Source organism: Cinclus cinclus, chromosome 2 (genome assembly GCF_963662255.1).
Source record: "Cinclus cinclus chromosome 2, bCinCin1.1, whole genome shotgun sequence".
Classification (NCBI taxonomy): Eukaryota; Metazoa; Chordata; class Aves; order Passeriformes; family Cinclidae; genus Cinclus; species Cinclus cinclus.
This window is the reverse complement of record NC_085047.1, coordinates 68517188-68532357: the sequence shown is the minus strand read 5'-3', so window position 1 is coordinate 68532357 and position 15170 is coordinate 68517188.

Genomic DNA, 15170 nt, shown 5'->3' with positions numbered 1-15170 from the left:
TGGGTAGTGGAAGGGGTGTCAAACAGGACATCAGTGTTTCCCAGAAAAAGGCTGTGCAATGCCCTCACTGGGGTGTGAAGTTCAACAGGCTGTACTACTAATAAAAATAAATAAATAGGAGGGGGGAAAAAAAGAAAGAAAAATATGGTAATATCTGACTGATAGCTATCAGTAGTCTCACACTATGGAGTACTTGATGATGGTGATAAAAACATCTCCTGCTCTTTTTGTAAAACCCTTGACTGTAAGAGAACGTGGTAGGAAACAGTCAAAACGGTTGTTCTTATTTTTGTCTCTATCACCCAAATAGAGAAATAATGCTGAAACCAACTAACAAACAAATAATAATAAAAACAAAACCAAAACAAAAATAACAAACAAACAAAAAAAGATCCCCAGAATCTTATTCATTCCTCTAACAAAGAGAGTTACATGTTACTTGCTGCTAGGTTTTTGGAGATTGAAAAGATTAATGAATCCAAAACCCAATCTTTGTGTAAATTTGTACAATACATACAATAATGAAATTTTATAAAAATTTTTGGTTAACTTATGAAGATTAAATTAACCACAGGGCTGTTGGCTGCAGTGTCTAATTTTTATCACCTTGATTTCCAGATAAATACTTTCCAGGGATTCCCTCTGAGTGGAGTTACCCACACAACCTGGGGTTTGCCCAGCTTAGTCACAAGCTGTCACTTCAATACTGCCACTGAGGTTTTCCTTAGAAGCTGATGACTGGGAGCTACTGTTAATGGGAATCATTTTAGAGTATTAAGCCATTACTCAACTTTCTTAAATCCAAAGGAGATTGGGTGTATGTGAAGAATGACTGCTGCTAGGAGTAGGATTGAAATGGAAGTACTGTATTAAATATATATCTAAATGCTTCATAAAATGCTTAATAGAATATATACTTATTAAAGTAGATAGTGGAAGAGAATAGTCTCACCTGAAATAGGTAGGTAGGACTAGAAATCTTGGAAATCTGTGTCTTGGATGTCCTTCACACGGCTGCAAAGAGAAAGTCTAATCTCAAAGGAGGTGGGTTAGAGGACAGTTACTGTCCACATTTACCCCTCAGCATTTAGGCATTTATTGGAGTATTTCTATTCACTCTCTGCAGGAAGGGAAGAATGGGAGCACTCCAGAGGATAATCCTGGCTTTATGTTATCTTTCAAGTAGTTTAGTCTAAGACTAGAATTACTCCCTGGAGGGACCTCTTGTTTCACTGACTTTTGAAGAAGTGTTAAACTAATTGGGTGTGCCTAACATAGTTGGTTAAATCTACGCTTAAACTGTGGGATTTCCCTGTTGTTGAACTGGTGCAATTGTGCCATGCTGTGTTGTGGCTGCTGAACTGTTCCTGGCTTTTACAAATCCCTCTCAGAACCTTGGTGGTGCCTCTATGTCAAAAGCCTTCTGGAGCTCTAGGCTCTTCTCAGTTCTCCTTGCCGATGGTGGTTTTTAATTCTGAGTGGTTTTAAAACCCAGTGAAAGTAACAGATCCCACCAAAACTCTTAGGTTTCCAAATGAAAGGATGTAAGTACAAGAAGTATTAACAAAATTGTGCTCACCACGGTTAAATCTCTCCTGCTGTCATAGAATTTCTCCAAATAGCAGAACTTACCTATGCTGTTCAACACAACTGGAAACAACAGGGTAAAAATTGCATAATCATGAATGCCATTATTTTATGCAGGCTTTATTAAAGGTATCTGTTTTATTAGTACAGGTTATTTAAACAAGAAGCTTTTCCTCTAGATCCTGAAAACAGCATAACAAAATTTAATTTAAAAAAATTTTTTTTTGTACTTATGTGTGTAACTTCAGTCATGTTTCTGTATTTCAGGGCTGGAATATAATAATAAAAGTTAACACAGCTCTTCAGATTGTTCTTCTTTCTGTAAGCATGGCTTCATAATGGAGATTTAGTGGGCTGTAAACAGGATGTCATATGGTGCTCTCTGTCAAAAATTAATGATGGCAATGAAGATTAAATTATTCTTCCGTGAAAATACAGCACATACGCAGGGAGATGTTTGCAAGCAGGCTTAAAATAGTCCATTCCCTGAGGACAGCCTGGGAGTTCACTGGCTGCTCCCTGTTCCTTGTGAGAGTCTGGGTCTATCACAAAGAGGAGCTGTGTTTAATTCCTGTAAAACCCTGGGACACAAAGGGAGGCTTTTGTTTCTCTGCCTTCCACGTGGAAGCTGTAGTCTGTGGTGCCTGGATAATCTGATACTCAGCTACCTGCAGTGTGCTCCCAGTGCTCCAATTTGCACTGCTGGCCTCCATTTGCTGCCCTGCCTTGTCAGAGCTCAGAACGTTTCAGTCTGTGAGGATTCATTGTGAATATGACTGTGCATGTTGAGGTGGGTGGAGAGGGGGAAGAAGGGGTTTTCCACAAATGGAATCCAAAAACCTGCAGCATATCTGTATGAGAAAGGCTTCCATTCCATCATCTGCTCCTGATTTTTTTGCCCTAGATGCAGCATGAACATGTCAGTGGGAGAAGAAAATATTACATTTTCCTGAGACAGGTTTGTCCCGATGTTGGCTAGCATGGAACGCCTGATGTGCCAAGCAAAGCTGTTTCCTGTGAGGCATGGTTTTCTGTAAATGCAGCTCTCAGGAAGCCTTTGGAGCTGCTTTCTATTTCATTTGTTGGCAGTAGATGGCTGTCTGCCTCTGCAGAGCCTCAGACCAAGCCAGAGTATTCCCCAAGCTGCCTGCTTCTACACTCCCGGAACCTGTTTTCCATAGTACCACTCAGTAAAGATGTAAATATTGAGCAGAAGATTTCATGCCTTCCACAAGGGCACAGCTTTCTCAGTGAATTCATTCCTGGTACTGGGGAGAAAATTAGGAAACTACATCTTGGAGAGAAGACGTCATTGTGACCTTTCTTTCCCTTGTGAAAGAACTACTACCAATATTTCAGCTCAATGATCTTTGTCTTCTCACAGCTTCAGCAGTTATGAGCTAGGATCCTGAAGTGCATCAGATTTGGGGATTTTTACATTTTTCTTAGCCTTGTGAGCTGCCTTGATTTTTTTTATTCCCACCATCATATCCTGTGTGCCTTCTCAATGTGAATCCCCTTGTGAGTAGATCTTTATAGTTGTACAACCCTTTGAGCCACCTAGCCCTGGGAAAACACATCTTTCCTCCTTGTTTTTGAAGCCTGTTGTCTAAGAAGGCAATGTGTTCTCATATGCTTAGAATTTATGAGCTGATAAAAGTGAAAGAGGAGGAAATAAGGTGGCTACAGTACTGACTCCATCCCCTGGCACAGGGAACACAGTCCTTTGTGGCAGGAAGCAGCTCATTTCAAACAGGTACTGTGCTGGACCTTTGACACATATGGATGTGTAAACTTAGTCACACCTGACATTTTTACTCTTCTTTGAAGATCTGTCACTATAGCAAAGCAAAAAATATCTGATATGTAAAAATCAACTATTCTTTGCTCTGCTCCTTCAACTGCTCACGTATTTCATGGGGAAAATTACTTGACAGACTCAGCCTCTCAGTAGGCAGTGAGTATTGTTGCTGTTGCCCAGGAATTGTCTGAACAACATAAATTATTCTGGTAAACCAACCAGTGTGCAAGCATGTTGTTCTTTTTTGACCTATTAGTTAGAAATTATCAGCACTGGCTCCTGTTTTGGGGCAGAGACGACTTTTTCTTACATAGGCAAGGGAACCTGGCAGGGCTTCCCAGTTTTGCCTTTCAAATGGGCAGATGTGTGGCACGTCTGATGTTGATTTTCTTTTATATGGGGAATAGTGTCTTTAATGTGATTTTTTTTCTTCCCAGAAAGGTAGTAGATTTTACTTCATATGCTAAGACATGTAGATGCTTTACTTTGTATGCTTGGTTCTTTCAGTCATTCTGGAGAAACCTGGTAACTGGGATGTAGCCACCTAGCAGGGATTGTCTAGAAGACAGGGTGAGAGCAGAATAACCCCCTGTGCTTCTGTGACCATTGCCCAATACACTGTATAATCCTGTGTTATGTGATGGGCACCTGCCTGCACCCATTTTCATTCCCCATCATACACAGCTCCACATTTTCTTATTCTGGTCACTCTGTTGAGATCTCTGCCATGGTTACAAAGTCTGCATTTTGCATCTCCAGATTTAGCACAGCAGGTTTGATTATATCCTGAAAGCTGTATAACCATTCCTGCGTCTGTGAATGCAGGTGAGGTCTAAAACACCTTCACAACAGAATCCCTTCAGCCCTGGCATGGATCAAGGATTTTCCACCTTCTCCATATATCCAAGCAGTTGGCAGCTGCTTTCATAGCCCAGAGAGGAGTATCTCTGGGCCAGGGACAGAAACCAGACATGTGGGCAGCCTGTGGAGAGAGAATAGCAACATGCTCCAAATGGCAGAGTGAGATGGACAAGTCTGCCATGAGTTACTGCAAGGCTGCCTTCAAATGTTGTTTGGTCTGGTCTGGGAAAGGAAAAGAGGTGGTCAGAGCTGTCATTTGTGGATCACACCTGCTACCCAGGCCCTCTGTTTGCAGCTGTGGTGTATCTCGCTCAAAAACAAAGCTTCTGTGGAGTGATTCCTGTGTCATTGGGGGATGTCCTTTTGCATTGAATTCCGTCCAATGTAGAGTGCTTGTCCAAGCATTCCTTTACCACAGCTGCCTATTTCTCAGTAGGATGGACTGCTTGAATAATGTATTGGCACTTCTTCTAGTGTCTGTCACAAATATAAAGTGCAGATAGTGACAACAGTGGATACTGAACTGCATTTTCAGATAACTCATCTGTATTTCTTCATCTATCCTCTGAATTAACTTGGGTTGGGGATTGTGGGGTTGTGTGGTTGCTACAGAAGCCCCAAGAATTGTCTTTAAGCCTCAAAGTAGAGGACCAGCTGAAGTTTTATAAATTCTTACCTTGTTTTAATCTTTTCATTCCAGGAGCACAGTTTAAGGGGTGGTACAGCTGTTGCTCACACTGGCCTCAGGATACAGATGTTTACACTGTCTCCTGAATTTTCCAGACCATCAAAGTTAGTTCTGAAACATGAATCAAAACCCATTTAATTTAATTAGTAATCTTCCTTCTGGCTTAAGTCAATTAAGTGGTCATGTCTAGATTTTTAAAGAAATCCCTCCATAATTTGGCCAAGGAAAGCCAGTTCTGGTATTAGCCGTACTAGGAGGTAAAGACTTTGCACCTAAGCAATGTGCAGCTCAGCTGAATCTAAAAATGCAGAGTTTTGTACTCTTTGACTGAACAAATATAGGTAGTGTTTTCAAATAAATTATATTCTTCTTGGACACGTCTATCAGTTAAATAGAATCCTAACTACTGCTTCAAACGTGACCTACCCTGAAGGGAGAGTAGCAGAAAATATGAAGTTTGTTGCTTGCAACATAACAATTGTGATGGTAATTTTGATTGCTGAAGAAGCAAAAAAAACTGCTGTCTTCCATGTACTGTGTGGGAAAACGGGTGAAAATAGTCAAGAGTGAATGACCATCCTTAAATTTCTGTGGAAACAAACAAATAAATAAATAAATAAATAGAGTCCTCTGTAAGGATAGCAATGAACATAAATAAGGAATAATGTTGTCTCACTGTAGACAGTCTTCCCACATATGACAAGAATGACTCTTGATATTATTGAGGGGTTTTGTGTATTTTTGGGGAATTTTTCAGCTATTATCTGTGTATTTCAAATAAGCCAAAAAAATGGATGGTTATCTGAATATAGCATCCAGCTTGTGTCTTCTATTTGATCTTTCTAGCCATATGAGTAAGCCAATCAACATCAGAAGCTATCTCAAGCCTAGGAGAAACTAGCTGAGAGGAGATAATATCTTTCTCCACTGACTTATCTCAGAGAAAAAGCCCATGAATAATTTCACAACTTTCTGACACGCTGGACTGCAAATACATACACGGTGGAAACATCCTGTTGCCGCTGCATATTTTGAAATGTATTTTTTTTCAAGAACTTAACTGAAGAAAAATCAAAATATGTTTTTCCTCAACCCTGTCTCTTCCCCCAGTTCTCTGAAGGAATCTTTTTCTGGATACCTGTGTTCACTGATGTAAGCCTAGTCAATACATTCAATTCTGTGTATTCAGTTGCAATATAGAAAGGCTAATACAGCTGGGACATCAGACTAATAATCTCTACTCTTTGTATCTGTGGTGGTCTCAGAAAAGTACAAAGGGAGATAAATATATCTCTTCTCATCGATATGGGCTATATTTGGAAGATCTCATGTGATGTAGATTTCCATTGTTTAATTGTTCCAGAATAAAAGCCCAACACAACAACAACAACAACAACAAAAAGCTAACAAGTTCTCAGTCCCTGAAACAATGATGGAAAATCATGGTGTCCCCCAGTTCCTGTGGGTCAATGTGTCCTTTCCCGTGGGGAAATTAGAGGTATCTTTGTGCAGCATTTACAAGATTACCGTGGAACTAAATGAGGGCTCTCTTTCACATTTGAGTTGCTCTTGAACCTCAATGAACCTGATGTAATCAGCAGGGCTATGTATAGGGCAGCAGAGGCTGTCAAATGAACTAGCAAGTACGTGCTGTTGAAACAAAACAACTAGCAGAAAATATCAGAGGGAAACGGGCCATAAGAATGGTGTCTGGAGTGCAACTGCCTGGTCTTGCTTGCTCCATTTCTCAGATTGTGCAGAAGAAATGAAAGCTTTTTTTTTTTTTTTGTGAGCTCTTTTTAGTGAGCTTTTCTTTTTTTTTTCATAAAGCTTACTCACAAAAATGGGCATCTCCTTGTAGTGGAGAGTCTCTAAAATCTCCTTGTCTTTATTCTGGAGTGGACAGGGAGCATGGCTGGTGTATTGTGTCCTTTTTGTCTTCAATACTGCAGTTTCACCCTCTCCATCCCAGGAAAGGCCTAGATAAAGTGTGATTGATTACCTGCTTGGATCTACAGCAATTTATCTCATTCAAAATGCTAATTTGGATCTATCCATGCTCTCAGGTGAGAGAGTATAATTTTAAAGGCTTATTTAAAATCGTCTATCAGTTCCTAAGTTCTTAATTAGCATTGAGGGACTATATTAAATAAAATCAAGGTTTCCCCCCCCCCCCCCCCCCGAGCATCAGTGTCACAGTGTGTCAGGTCCCTAAGATACATCATGGGTGCTGTGACAGGGATGGTCATCTGAAACACAGGCTCATACTTTTATGAGGCCCAGTGAAGACACAATGCTGTAGTTCACCACAGATCTCATCTGAAGTCCATGTCTTTGGATATCCAAACAATTCTATATCATCATTAGTCATGAATTTGATTTTTTGTTGAAGTTCGGCTCAAACAAGAGCAAAGTGACAAAAAATCCCATTTCACTGGAGAAACAGCCATCACCTTAACAGATATATGGATGGGTTTGATTTATCTAGGAACCACAAGTAAGGCTTCTCTTTATTACCAAATCGCTGGTGATGAAAATAAGCCTGGAAAAAGTGGATCCATTACACATTTCTTTGTGTTTGTCTTCGTTGGTTAAGATTTCAATTCCTGAGTATTCAAAAGTTCCTTCAAAAGGTGAATCTAAATGTAGTTCATATTCTGGACTGCATTTATGTTTGGTGATTGGATCAAGTCTCATAAATATTGTGTACAAACACCAAAGAAAATGTTAATTTTTAATTTGAAATGACTGTAGAATTATCCTGGAGTTGTTAGGAAGGAGTTAAAATATTTTAAACATTTGAATTTGAAAAAAAAAATAATCCCACTCTCATGATGTGATTGCCAATCATCATAATAACATCCAGATTTTTGTGGACTGGAAAGCTCTTTATAGAAGAGGTCCGTATTGTTAGCCCTGATTAAGCTGAGGAACACAGGGTAGAGCAAAGGAACTGGCCCAACATCACTTAACCAGTGATGGAAGTGACAAGAACAAAGTCCAGATCCGCTTCACCCCTTCATCCTAACCCAGAGAACCCACAGGTCATTAGGCATCACTATCCTCATTTTGTGAAGGGCAGAAACTGACCCTAAGCAGAATGGAAAGGCATTGGACCTCTGTCCTAGCTGGCATCCCAAAACAGGATGTCTCACCGGAGGCATTGCCTTCCCAGCTCAGATTCTGGGTGTTCTTTCATTCCTTGTACTGCTATTCCTCCTGATTTCTACATACATAGTCTGTTCTGGCATTTGTTTAAAGAGAAAAAAAAAATAAAAAAACAACTCTTGGTTTTCTTTTCTGAATTCCAACCAGACCATTATGCTGAGCTGAACATTTCTGTATTGAAGCAAGTCCAACTGCAGTGGCCTTGCCATAGGCACACCCTAATTAACAGCAAAAATTTCCATATGTTCCACCCTTCACACAGACGTGACTGTTCTGTGACCCAAATGCTCTCATTTGTCTTGTGTAGGAGAGTTTTCACACTGGGGGCCACTCTGACTTGTGTCACTTCCTACATCTGCTTACTTCTCAGGTGTTCTTTTCTTTTTCTGTCAAGCCTCTGTGGCTACTTTTAAAGGCATTTAGAAGCTGCTTTCAAAGCCTTGTTTCACCAAGTATTTTTAACCCCACTGCCTGTTTCCTCTTGCTTCATCTCACCGTAAAGTTATGATGTTGAATTTTTGACATGGCAATTATTTAGATTGTGACAGACTGGCATCATAAAGAAGAATTATGGTGACTTCACTGAATAATCAAACAGAACTAGCCCAGTTCTGGGTAGAGAAAATTGTTTTTTTTAAGAAAGCATGAATATCTTTGAAACAATAGGAGTAAAGTAGTTAAAATCAACTTGTCAGCTGCATGAAAGAACCTTGTTGTTATCTCTCTCCTAGTGATCAAAGCCTTCCACTGATGCACAGTATATTTTTGAGAAACATTCAAATCCTGGAAACTCTCATAGTGCTTATTTGTAGTTTACATTTATGCATTTGGATTTATTTTTTTTTAACTGGGCAGGGATGGGTCTTGAAGTCTTTTGCATGAGCCTTCCATTGCTGCTATTATAACTGTTAGTGTTCTATTGTATGTATGGGGCAAGAGGCATTCATGGGATTTTTTTGAGTAATGAAATAATGAGGTTTTGCCTCCAGCTTTCCTGAACCATCTAAAAAAAGAAAGTGAAGCTTGGGTAAGTCTGGAAATAAACTGTCCTGTGTTAGTTCTGTACTTTGAAATTCAAATGTAGGCAGTTAATGATATTTACTATTTGCTTGGGTTTTTTTTTTCTGGTTTCTCCTTCTTTTGACCACAGCACTGCATGCCTCACTCTAGTGTGGGAACAGGCTGGAACCGGTGTGGTCCTTCTCCCCCTCTCTTTCATGAAGGCATTGTACATCGGGGCAGCCTCTGAGATACCCAGGCTAATGACAAGATATCACCTGTACAATATCATAAATAAATAGCCAACAGGAAAGAATAAGGCCTGATAGAATTAGTTTATTGTAAATGTGTGCAGTGAACAAATCACATGAAAGCAGAGGATTCTTGTAACTGGACTTGTACTTCAGAAATTCATCCCTTCTATAGCCCTTGTATTCCTAGCCAATAATAGCTGTTCTGCCCTGGAGAAAATTACTATGATATATTTATCTCCCCTTCCAGGTTCTAGTGTGTCTTACGGTTTTTTTGTGGGATGGTATTTTCCAACACTGCATTGCATGTTTTTGTAGTCATTTGGAAACACCGTGGCCATCCAAGCCAGGCTGCTATTCTTTAAGGGGCGTATTTTGTCTGTACAAAGGATCTATCTCCACCTTAGCTGTGGAGCTATCGGGGTTAATGGGGTATTTCACAGGTCTCAAGCCAGCCCTCTGCAACTGGAACAAATTCACTCTGATCCTGTTTGCGTTAAACCCTATGCAAATACAACATTCAACATTTCTCTCCACCTGGCTCTGCACCACCTATCTTTATTTTTTTCTAACTCCCCAAAGCCCTAATTTGCAGTGCTGGTATGAAAAATCTGACAGGAACATATGACAGCTCTGGCCAATCTCTCCCCTTAGATATAAGAAAGACAGTTAATAACCTTTTTAGAAGGATGAGACAAAGAGCCTGTATATATCATCTCTATGTATTAATATGCTACATATGTGGCCTATCCACTGCATCTGTCTAGGGAAAACACAGATTTCTGATGTTGCTGTAGGCTGCTATTTACACAGTGCAGCTGAAGAATGTGTTGGTGCCATCTTAGCCTGTTATGTCCATCAGTCACCTGAAACATGTCTGTGTCCCAAACCATTCAGGCATCCCAGCTAACAGGAGCACACTCTCTACCATCATTCAAATTTGGATTTTAAAAAGAGGATATAAAGAAATTCTTCACATTGCAGATTCTCTTAATTTTCTGTGTGTTTGGGGGAAAACCCGGTTTTTTAATATTTAAAATAGTTATGAATTGCGGCTTTTTAAAAAAAAAAAAACCTTGAATGTATCACAGATATTTAATAGGTATATTCTAAGGCATTTTAATGGACTGTGTATTCAGTGACTAATACTGACAGACCTTTGTAAGACTGCAGAGTTCTACAGGGGTTAGTCAGCACTGGCCAAAGGGAAGGCAGATTCTTGTGAATGTAGATCCAGAGATATTTGGCACTGGTCTCTCCATGATAAAAATAAGGTAAGATGCCTGTCTCTTAGTCTCCTTTTAGGGTAATAAAACACTCAGAGACAATCTGGTTTAGCTAAACCTGCACAGAGGTTTAGCATCAGATTCTGAACTGCTGCAGCAGAGGTGGGACAGGATTGTGCTGGTGCTGTGCTCATCGAATTTCTTTGTCTTTCTTGTTTCCAAGGATCCGACAAGAAGTGCAAGAGTGAAAAAAAAAAGTTTCATTCAAGGATAGCAAAGCCAAACTGCTAGTCAGATTTAGCTGCATATACAAAAAATACTAGCTTACAAATGAGAATGGAAACACTCCCCAAACTGAGTTCAAAACTTTTGGCAGCCTGGCTTGGCCCAGGGCTGTCGATACCTCAAAATACAAAAGAAACCAGTGGGAAAGGTTGCGTCTGCATGTGTTTGCTGAGCAGTCCACAGCCCACAGGTTTGCTGCAAATCCTCTGAAGGCTCAGCTGCTGAGCCACGCGGCCATGGCAGGCAAATCGGTTCCTGGGATGCACTGGCAAGGAGAGGCTAAGCAGTGTGCAGTCTGTTGTCTTGCCTAAATATCTGTGGCGTCAACAAACGCTTTATAATGATAACAGTTATTTGAGTCCCCCCAATTTAATTGTATTACAAGAACATATTTATTGCGCGGCTGCCTGGTTTCTGAGGGCAGTGCAACAAAAGCCTTGGCATGGCCAGAGGCTCTGTATTCGTCAGCGATTCGCGAGGCTCGCCCACCGAGTGCTGATTTTGGGAGGGTGTGAGAGAAGTGCCAGCCCACAGCGCCTTCGCTGGGCGAGCACCAGCGGCGAGGCCAGGGTGCCCCGGTGGGGCGGGCGGTGACGGCCGGAGAGAAGGAAACAAAGGGAGCCGGGAACGCTCTCCCTAATCCGGGGGAGCAGGGAAACCGCCCGCCTGTCCCTCCGCCGCACTTGGCGCAGGCAGGAGCAGCAGGGAGGGTTCCGATCCAGCTCAGGCGTCTCCTCCTGGTGCGGAGAGCGGTTGCCATGGATATCTGCGGATGGGAGGGCACCAGCAGCGCCGCGGCTGGGGGAGCTGTCCGGGGTGAAGGATGAAGTGGAGGATGGTCATGGGTGTGGGGGGCAGCGGGAGGGATGTTTCCAGCGGCACGGAAGCTGAAGTGATTTTGGAATGGGATGAGGCCTTCCCAAGAGTGTGGCATCCCCCCCACGGCAGCAGTGATGGGGTGACTCTCAGGCTACCGAGTCTTGGGATGCATTAGCTGTGCCCTAAGAGCTCAGAGAGTTATTTCTGAGCCACACCTCTGCTATTTCTGTGTGTGTGTTTGTGAGTGCATGCAAAATTTGTCTTTGAAGCCCCTGGTTCTGCTCTCTCGCTACAAGGCAGGTGCAGAGCTGGCATTGCCCATAAAATTGGGTCTGCATGTGTATGTATGTGCAGTTATGGTGTGTCATTTTTTCTGTACATTGGAGGTTATTGGTGTGTCGTTTTTTTTCTCTATTAAACAAAGAACCCAGTTGCACAACTTTATTTTTGTGGCCCTGGCTGCTGATTTCAACGTGGTTTTGGGTAGACAGGAATATTTTTTGTGTGAATGAAATGCTGTAATTGTCACAGCAATACACACCTGTGTATTTCATACAGGTTCTTTACAGAACCTGTGTATTTCTTGCTCTGCTGCTCACGTGCTGCAGTCCCTATCCTCTCCTGTTTTGCTGTTGCTCAGAAATGGTAAATGTCCATGTGAAGAATAACAAACTGCAGTTATTCTTCTGTTTTGCTGAATTAGCAAGAATGGTCTCAAGGTATGCTCTTCTGAAACACTACTTAATAATTATATGTGACTAATATTTTTTTACAGCCCTGGTCCTTTCAAGTCCTGTGCTCATTGGGTTGGCTGCTGACACATTAGTTTAATTCAAACCTCCCTGTTTGAGCTCCATCCCAGCATGAACCTATAAAAATAGGACAGAATTTGCCTGAAATGTATGAAACACATATATCTGAACTTGTAATCGTTCCCTCCTCTAAGTCAGTCCTCATGAAGTGCTGTTAAAGGCTGTGCTTCCTGTGGGTAGAAACCAGCATGGGACAGAGAGGTGAGGCCTGAGGACGCAGTACTGGCCTTAGCTGACTTGTGAATCATTTAACTGTGATATACTGGTGATAAACTAGTCTCACTGAGGATACAGGATGGATTTTTTTCATTAAATGAAAAGAAATACATACATCATTGGTTCTTTATATACTGTGCATGGAAACACATCGATGAAAATTTGTTCCTTGGGGTATGCTCATCTCTAAGCAGTGCTCCTGATTCAAGATGCTCCAGAGCTAAGGAGTGATCCTGTGGACTTGAATATGCTCAACCTTAGAAACGTGAATAATAGCCACATTCAAGTGTCATCAAAGTCAAGCATTTGTAGGATCAAAGCTTTAAGGGTGCAGTCTTGAAGAAACACCCCACACATTCTGATTTGATGCACAGAAGTATTTGAAAATGGCAAAATTTTATGGCTAAGGGCATTTTATGATATAAAATACCAAGGCAGCAGTTATGTAAAATACTGAAGGCAGCAGCTTCTCAGAGAATACTTTTATGATAGCTTTCTACACAGGTGATTATGAGTACTGCTGGATTTTCACTTTGAGAAAGACTTTGAGCTAATAACAGAATGATTATGGAGTTAATTTGTACCTGTACGCACCCTTGGTAAGTGCAACATGTGCCTTAAATGTCACAAGACAAATTAATCCCTGGTGTAATATTGTTAATTGGTAGGGTTGTGTTAACGATTAGTCCATTATGAATCAGTATAAATCCACTCTAGCAATTGGGCAGATTTTCTTGTTTAGAGGAATAAAAGGAGACAGCAGTCATGTTTCTATTCAGCTGTCATAGTCTAAGTAATAAGGATAGTACTGAATCATAGTTTTCTGTATTTGATAGGAAAGGATTCTACACAAAGGCCAAGAAAAAGGGAGATAATCCATCTGATATGTTAATTTCCTAAAACTATGGACACCAAAGCTATCAAAAATTCAAACCCAGAAGTAACTAAAGCCAGATTTAACTGAATGTTAAGAAGGTGAAGCTGCATTTTTTGAAAGAGTGACAGATACATTGATGTACAAAATTTAGGTAATTAAATTCTAGCCAAATGGGAATGAATGCGCAGCTAGTCTAATTATGAAAAAAAACCCCAAACAAAACAAAACAAAAAACAAACAAAAAACAAACAAAAAACCAAACAAAAACAAAACAAAACCAAAAAAAACAAGAAAAAAGAAATAAAAGGTTGCAGCCATTTAACATAAAGCATTTGGGTTAACACACAAAATTACAGGAATTTAAAGGTAAAATGTGAGTCCTTTGCAGGCAGAGTCCCAATACATCTTGTCATACAGCACAAGAGGGTTGGCTTTGAGAAGAAATGGAGGTCCACAACTAGGACCTGCTGAACACTGGGACTCACCTCATCTGAGGAATTTCTTTCATGTGCTATCTGTCACTGTTAATGGAAAAGCAGATAAAAGATATGGGAAAACTGACTCATGACACAATTTACTAAAATAAGCTTATCATTGTTTTGGAAATTGTCCTTAATCTCGTTCTCAATGAGACAGTAGGAAAATTATGTATTCATCATGACTATTTACTTCCCTGTAACTTACTTCCCAAAACGATCTACAGGTTCTTGTCCTGCTGCTTTGCTCATCATTGTGTCATTGTCCTGCCTGTCTTTGCCATATCCTAGCTCTTTGTTCTGTCCATCTGGCTTTTGCAGTAATATTTCTTACTACCCTCAGGACAACACAAAAATTTGTTCTGCAGTGATTTAAGCATTTTACATAATTCTTAATCTGCGAGGAAATTTAATATGAAGTGTAGACAGAATGGAGATAAAGCCATGTTAACCTCTTTGCCTTTCTTTATCAGCTAAAGTGGGCATTCAACTCATAAGCAGCACTGTCCTTTCTCAAGTGCAAGGACAAGCTAATGAGCCAAAGAAGCAAATCATCTAAGTCTTCTTTGCAGAAGCATAGTTTAAGAAGCATAACATATCCTGTCCAAGAGAATACACTTATCTAATGCAGAAATCAAAGGAGACAGAGGTAGCTGACAAGTAATCCTTCAGTCCACAAAAGTTACAGAACAATAGGTTTTTCTTCATATTTTGATCAGATAATATGGAAAGCTGTAGAGAGCAATTGGACAGAATGACTCACTCCTCACATTGCCTAGACTACAGGATCTGGTAGTGCAGTGTCCTGCCATATCCATAGAGCCAACTCCTGGAGCGAAGGGAGTATTCAATCATTAGCTGCATGCTGAGACCACCAGGAGTGTCACCTGGGGTGATTTTTGGTATAAATGTCAGTTGACTTCAGTCTGGACTCAGAGCATTGGGCTGTTGTGCTGGAGAAGTAATTCCTCTTGACCCTGATAAAGAGGGTCCCTCAACCCCAGTGCCTTTGCATAGGTGCAACATTGAAGGCAACAAAGCTGCAGACAAACAACAGTAGCTTTGTAATGGTTGGAAGTTCCCCCAAGGGTTTTCCTCTGTTCT